The sequence below is a fragment of the Dunckerocampus dactyliophorus genome, unplaced genomic scaffold (assembly GCF_027744805.1).
Source record: "Dunckerocampus dactyliophorus isolate RoL2022-P2 unplaced genomic scaffold, RoL_Ddac_1.1 HiC_scaffold_63, whole genome shotgun sequence".
In the NCBI taxonomy this organism is placed as follows: Eukaryota; Metazoa; Chordata; class Actinopteri; order Syngnathiformes; family Syngnathidae; genus Dunckerocampus; species Dunckerocampus dactyliophorus.
The window spans coordinates 37501-45000 of NW_026559899.1; positions in this window are offsets into that span (position 1 = coordinate 37501).

The following is a 7500-nucleotide window of genomic DNA, read 5'->3' on the forward strand; positions in this document are numbered from 1 at the left end:
GCCAGAGGCCGCCGGATGCCGCCCATGGCGGGCGCACACACTCTTCTGACACCTTCGTAGCACCAAAGTGCTGCTTTTTGGGATTCGCCACCCGGAGGTGGAGCGCGGACAAAGCTACCGCGCCGGAGCGAGCAGGAGCCTCGCTCCGAGTGTGCACCCGCAGACGAAGCACGGCCAGAGGCCGCCGGATGCCGCCCATGGCGAGCGCACACACTTTGCGGACACCTCGGATTGGCCACCCGGAGGTGGAGAGCGACCCGCAGACGAAGCACGGCCAGGGGCCGCCGGATGCCGCCCATGGCGGGCGCTCTCGCTCCTCGGACAGCTCCATCGGCGCAGCATGGCGCTCGCGGTCGTCATTACCCGCTGGCGAGGCGCGGCCAGGGCCGCCAGGCGTCGCCTATCGCGTGCGCAAACTCCCAGCAAGCACCAACGTGCTCCTTTGGATGTTGTCATCCGGAGGTGATAGCGCGGCCCGGGCCGCCTGACGCGGCCCATCGCGGGCGCTCCTCGTCGGACACCTGCGTCACACAGCCTGGGTGCCAGCTGTGGAGTGACACTTGGAGAAAAAGAAGCACAAGTCACTCATATCAAAGTTCCCGTTCCCTTTTGTTTGTGTCACGCTTGGAAATGCTTGAGAGGTGACACTTTGTCAAATTTGCAGCTGGTGTCTCATCATCATCATCACCGCTGCTCATCAGCCTTCCTTGGATGCCTGCCATGCACGCGGCCCAACGGGGCACTCAGATGGGGTGGGCAGCCCGGACCGCCTTGCGCGGCCCAACACGGGCGCCCGGGGGACGCGGAAACCCGTTTTAGAAAATAACCTCCAGGGGTTTTCCAAGAGCGGCACAGCCCCAGCTCACGTCCGTGTTACAGTGCGTCAAAAGCGGATTCAAAAGTGTGCTTTTCTCGGTACTTCCCCTGGAGGTCAGTGTTTCTAAAAACTGGGTTTCCGAAATCGTGCTGGAGGTGTTTTGGTCAACCAGGAAAAATGGCATTTACGGGAGAGGGTAAAGTATACCCCCCCCCCCCCTCTCGGCTGATTTACCCTCTCCCGTAAACGCGTTTTTTCCTGGTCGACCAAAACACTCATTGACTCCCATTCATTTGACACTTTGTCATTTTTTCAGCACTTTTTTCGCGCATTGGGTACTCCGCCCATTGACTCCCATTCATTTGACACTTTGTCGTTTTTCCAGACCTTTTTTCACGCATTGGGTACTCCGCCCATTCACTCCCATTCATTTGACACTTTGTCGTTTTTTCAGCACTTTTTTCGCGCATTGGGTACTCCGCCCCATTCACTCCCATTCATTTCACACTTAGAAAAATCATCCGAGCGGCTCTCCACGCATTTTATAGCCGCTTTGGGGCTCCAGCCGCCTCGGCCTTCATTTCTGACTAGGCTCGTGTGGACTTTGTCGTTTTTTCAGCACTTTTTTCGCGCATTGGGTACTCCGCCCCATTCACTCCCATTCATTTCACACTTAGAAAAATCATCCGAGCGGCTCTCCACGCATTTTATAGCCGCTTTGGGGCTCCAGCCGCCTCGGCCTTCATTTCTGACTAGGCTCGTGTGGACTTTGTCGTTTTTTCAGCACTTTTTTCGCGCATTGGGTACTCCGCCCCATTCACTCCCATTCATTTGACACTTTGAAAAATCATCCGAGCGGCTCTCCACGCATTTTATAGCCGCTTTGGGGCTCCAGCCGCCTCGGCCTTCATTTCTGACTAGGCTCGTGTGGACTTTGTCGTTTTTTCAGCACTTTTTTCGCGCATTGGGTACTCCGCCCCATTCACTCCCATTCATTTGACACTTTGAAAAATCATCCGAGCGGCTCTCCACGCATTTTATAGCCGCTTTGGGGCTCCAGCCGCCTCGGACTGCATTTCTGACTAGGCTCGTGTGGACTTTGTCGTTTTTTCAGCACTTTTTTTACACATTGGGTACTCTGCCCCATTCACTCCCATTCATTTGACACTTTGAAAAATCATCCGAGCGGCTCTCCACGGGTTTTATAGCCGCTTTGGGGCTCCAGCCGCCTCGGACTGCATTTCTGACTAGGCTCGTGTGGACTTTGTCGTTTTTTCAGCACTTTTTTTACACATTGGGTACTCTGCCCCATTCACTCCCATTCATTTGACACTTTGAAAAATCATCCGAGCGGCTCTCCACGCGTTTTATAGCCGCTTTCAGACTCCTGCCGCCTCGCCTGCACTTCCGCCTCGGTCCGTTAGGATTTAGGCCTTTTTTCAGCACTTTTTCTCCGTTCCTCCGGGGCGACAGCGGCTCTCCACGCATTTTATAGCCGTTTTCAGACTCCTGCCGCCTCGCCTGCACTTCCGCCTCGGTCCGTTAGGATTTAGGCCTTTTTTCAGCACTTTTTCTCCGTTCCTCCGGGGCGACAGCGGCTCTCCACGCATTTTATAGCCGTTTTCAGACTCCTGCCGCCTCGCCTGCACTTCCGCCTCGGTCCGTTAGGATTTAGGCCTTTTTTCAGCACTTTTTCTCCGTTCCTCCGGGGCGACAGCGGCTCTCCACGCATTTTATAGCCGTTTTCAGACTCCTGCCGCCTCGCCTGCACTTCCGCCTCGGTCCGTTAGGATTTAGGCCTTTTTTCAGCACTTTTTCTCCGTTTCTCCGGGGCGACAGCGGCTCTCCACGCATTTTATAGCCGTTTTCAGACTCCTGCCGCCTCGCCTGCACTTCCGCCTAGGTCCGTTAGGATTTAGGCCTTTTTTCAGCACTTTTTCTACGTTTCTCCGGGGCGACAGCGGCTCTCCACGCTTTTTATAGCGGTTTTCAGACTCCTGCCGCCTCGCCTGCACTTCCGCCTCGGTCCGTTAGGACGTGGGCCTTTTTTCAGCACTTTTTCTCCGTTTCTCCGGGGCGACAGCGGCTCTCCACGCTTTTTATAGCCGCTTTGGGGCTCCAGCCGCCTCGGCCTGCATTTCTGACTAGGCTCGTGTGGACTTTTTCAGCACTTTTTTTGTGCATTGGGTACTCTCGCCCATTGACTCCCATTCATTTGACACTTTGTCATATTTTCAGCACTTTTTTGGCGCATTGGGTACTCTCGCCCATTGACTCCCATTCATTTGACACTTTGTCATATTTTCAGCACTTTTTTGGTGCATTGGGTACTCTCGCCCATTGACTCCCATTCATTTGACACTTTGTCATATTTTCAGCACTTTTTTGGCGCATTGGGTACTCTCGCCCATTGACTTCAATGCATTTACTGCAACTCCTGCCTGTGTCCGCCAGAGGGCGTCTGGCTTAACAGCGGCTCTCCACGCTATTTCTATTCGCTTTGAGGCTCCAGGCAGCTCGGCCTGGGTTTCTGAATTTCTCCCTTGACACTTTGTTACTTTTTCACCTTTTTTCTCATTTCATCCAGGGACACAGCGGCTCTCCACAGACTTTCCCGCGGCCCCTGGGCTCCAGGACCCTAGGCATGGGTTTCTGAATTTCTCCCTTGACACTTTGCCATTTTTTCACCTTTTTTCTCATTTCATCCAGGGACACAGCGGCTCTCCACAGACTTTGCAGCCGCCCCTGGGCTCCAGGACCCTAGGCATGGGTTTCTGCCTAGCTCCCTTGACACTTTGCCATTTTTTCACCTTTTTTCTCATTTCATCCAGGGACACAGCGGCTCTCCACAGACTTTGCAGCCGCCCCTGGGCTCCAGGACCCTAGGCATGGGTTTCTGCCTAGCTCCCTTGACACTTTGCCATTTTTTCACCTTTTTTCTCATTTCATCCAGGGACACAGCGGCTCTCCACAGACTTTGCAGCCGCCCCTGGGCTCCAGCCAGCTCGGCCTGAGTTTCTGAATTTCTCCCTTGACACTTTGCCATTTTTTCACCTTTTTTCTCATTTCATCCAGGGACACAGCGGCTCTCCACAGACTTTCCCGCGGCCCCTGGGCTCCAGGCAGCTCGGCCTGAGTTTCTGAATTTCTCCCTTGACACTTTGCCATTTTTCCACCCATTTTCTCATTTCATCCAGGGACACAGCGGCACTCCACAGACTTTCCCGCGGCCCCTGGGCTCCAGGACCCTAGGCATGGGTTTCTGCCTAGCTCCCTTGACACTTTGCCATTTTTTCACCTTTTTTCTCATTTCATCCAGGGACACAGCGGCTCTCCACAGACTTTCCCGCGGCCCCTGGGCTCCAGGACCCTAGGCATGGGTTTCTGAATTTCTCCCTTGACACTTTGCCATTTTTTCACCTTTTTTCTCATTTCATCCAGGGACACAGCGGCTCTCCACAGACTTTCCCGCGGCCCCTGGGCTCCAGGACCCTAGGCATGGGTTTCTGAATTTCTCCCTTGACACTTTGCCATTTTTTCACCCTTTTTCTCAATTCATCCAGGGACACAGCGGCTCTCCACAGACTTTGCAGCCGCCCCTGGGCTCCAGGCAGCTCGGCCTGAGTTTCTGAATTTCTCCCTTGACACTTTGCCATTTTTTCACCCTTTTTCTCATTTCATCCAGGGACACAGCGGCACTCCACAGACTTTACAGCCGCCCCTGGGCTCCAGGCAGCTCGGCCTGGGTTTCTGAATTTCTCCCTTGACACTTTGTTACTTTTTCACCTTTTTTCTCATTTCATCCAGGGACACAGCGGCTCTCCACAGACTTTCCCGCGGCCCCTGGGCTCCAGGACCCTAGGCATGGGTTTCTGCCTAGCTCCCTTGACACTTTGCCATTTTTTCACCTTTTTTCTCATTTCATCCAGGGCAACAGCGGCTCTCACAGACTTTAGAGCGGCCCCTGGGCTCCAGGACCCTAGGCATGGGTTTCTGCCTAGCTCCCTTGACACTTTGCCATTTTTTCACCTTTTTTCTCATTTCATCCAGGGACACAGCGGCTCTCCACAGACTTTACAGCCGCCCCTGGGCTCCAGGACCCTAGGCATGGGTTTCTGAATTTCTCCCTTGACACTTTGCCATTTTTTCACCTTTTTTCTCATTTCATCCAGGGCAACAGCGGCTCTCACATGCTTTAGAACCGCCCCTGGGCTCCAGGCAGCTCGGCCTGAGTTTCTGAATTTCTCCCTTGACACTTTGCCATTTTTCCACCCTTTTTCTCATTTCATCCAGGGCAACAGCGGCTCTCCACACACTTTAGAACCGCCCCTGGGCTCCAGGACGCAAGGCATGGGTTACTCTCGCCCATTGACTTCAATGCATTTACTGCAACTCCTGCCTGTGTCCGCCAGAGGGCGTCTGGCTTAACAGCGGCTCTCCACGCTATTTCTATCCGCTTTGAGGCTCCAGGCAGCTCGGCCTGGGTTTCTGAATTTCTCCCCTGACACTTTGCCATTTTTTCACCCTTTTTCTCAATTCATCCAGGGACACAGCGGCTCTCCACACACTTTAGAACCGCCCCTGGGCTCCAGGCAGCTCGGCCTGAGTTTCTGAATTTCTCCCTTGACACTTTGCCATTTTTTCACCCTTTTTCTCAATTCATCCAGGGACACAGCGGCTCTCCACAGACTTTGCAGCCGCCCCTGGGCTCCAGCCAGCTCGGCCTGAGTTTCTGAATTTCTCCCTTGACACTTTGCCATTTTTTCACCTTTTTTCTCATTTCATCCAGGGACACAGCGGCTCTCCACAGACTTTGCAGCCGCCCCTGGGCTCCAGGCAGCTCGGCCTGGGTTTCTGAATTTCTCCCTTGACACTTTGCCATTTTTTCACCTTTTTTCTCATTTCATCCAGGGACACAGCGGCTCTCCACAGACTTTGCAGCCGCCCCTGGGCTCCAGGCAGCTCGGCCTGGGTTTCTGAATTTCTCCCTTGACACTTTGCCATTTTTTCACCTTTTTTCTCATTTCATCCAGGGACACAGCGGCTCTCCACAGACTTTGCAGCCGCCCCTGGGCTCCAGGCAGCTCGGCCTGGGTTTCTGAATTTCTCCCTTGACACTTTGCCATTTTTCCACCCTTTTTCTCATTTCATCCAGGGACACAGCGGCACTCCACAGACTTTGCAGCCGCCCCTGGGCTCCAGGCAGCTCGGCCTGAGTTTCTGAATTTCTCCCTTGACACTTTGCCATTTTTTCACCCTTTTTCTCATTTCATCCAGGGACACAGCGGCACTCCACAGACTTTACAGCCGCCCCTGGGCTCCAGGCAGCTCGGCCTGGGTTTCTGAATTTCTCCCTTGACACTTTGCCATTTTTTCACCTTTTTTCTCATTTCATCCAGGGACACAGCGGCTCTCCACAGACTTTGCAGCCGCCCCTGGGCTCCAGGCAGCTCGGCCTGGGTTTCTGAATTTCTCCCTTGACACTTTGTTACTCTTTCACCTTTTTTCTCATTTCATCCAGGGACACAGCGGCTCTCCACAGACTTTCCCGCGGCCCCTGGGCTCCAGGACCCTAGGCATGGGTTTCTGCCTAGCTCCCTTGACACTTTGCCATTTTTTCACCTTTTTTCTCATTTCATCCAGGGCAACAGCGGCTCTCACAGACTTTAGAGCGGCCCCTGGGCTCCAGGACCCTAGGCATGGGTTTCTGCCTAGCTCCCTTGACACTTTGCCATTTTTTCACCTTTTTTCTCATTTCATCCAGGGACACAGCGGCTCTCCACAGACTTTACAGCCGCCCCTGGGCTCCAGGACCCTAGGCATGGGTTTCTGAATTTCTCCCTTGACACTTTGTTACTCTTTCACCTTTTTTCTCATTTCATCCAGGGACACAGCGGCTCTCCACAGACTTTCCCGCGGCCCCTGGGCTCCAGGACCCTAGGCATGGGTTTCTGAATTTCTCCCTTGACACTTTGCCATTTTTTCACCTTTTTTCTCATTTCATCCAGGGACACAGCGGCTCTCCACAGACTTTGCAGCCGCCCCTGGGCTCCAGGCAGCTCGGCCTGAGTTTCTGAATTTCTCCCTTGACACTTTGCCATTTTTCCACCCTTTTTCTCATTTCATCCAGGGACACAGCGGCTCTCCACAGACTTTGCAGCCGCCCCTGGGCTCCAGGCAGCTCGGCCTGGGTTTCTGAATTTCTCCCTTGACACTTTGCCATTTTTTCACCTTTTTTCTCATTTCATCCAGGGACACAGCGGCTCTCCACAGACTTTGCAGCCGCCCCTGGGCTCCAGGCAGCTCGGCCTGGGTTTCTGAATTTCTCCCTTGACACTTTGCCATTTTTCCACCCTTTTTCTCATTTCATCCAGGGACACAGCGGCTCTCCACAGACTTTGCAGCCGCCCCTGGGCTCCAGGCAGCTCGGCCTGGGTTTCTGAATTTCTCCCTTGACACTTTGTTACTTTTTCACCTTTTTTCTCATTTCATCCAGGGACACAGCGGCTCTCCACAGACTTTAGAACCGCCCCTGGGCTCCAGGCAGCTCGGCCTGAGTTTCTGAATTTCTCCCTTGACACTTTGCCATTTTTTCACCTTTTTTCTCATTTCATCCAGGGACACAGCGGCTCTCCACAGACTTTGCAGCCGCCCCTGGGCTCCAGGCAGCTCGGCCTGGGTTT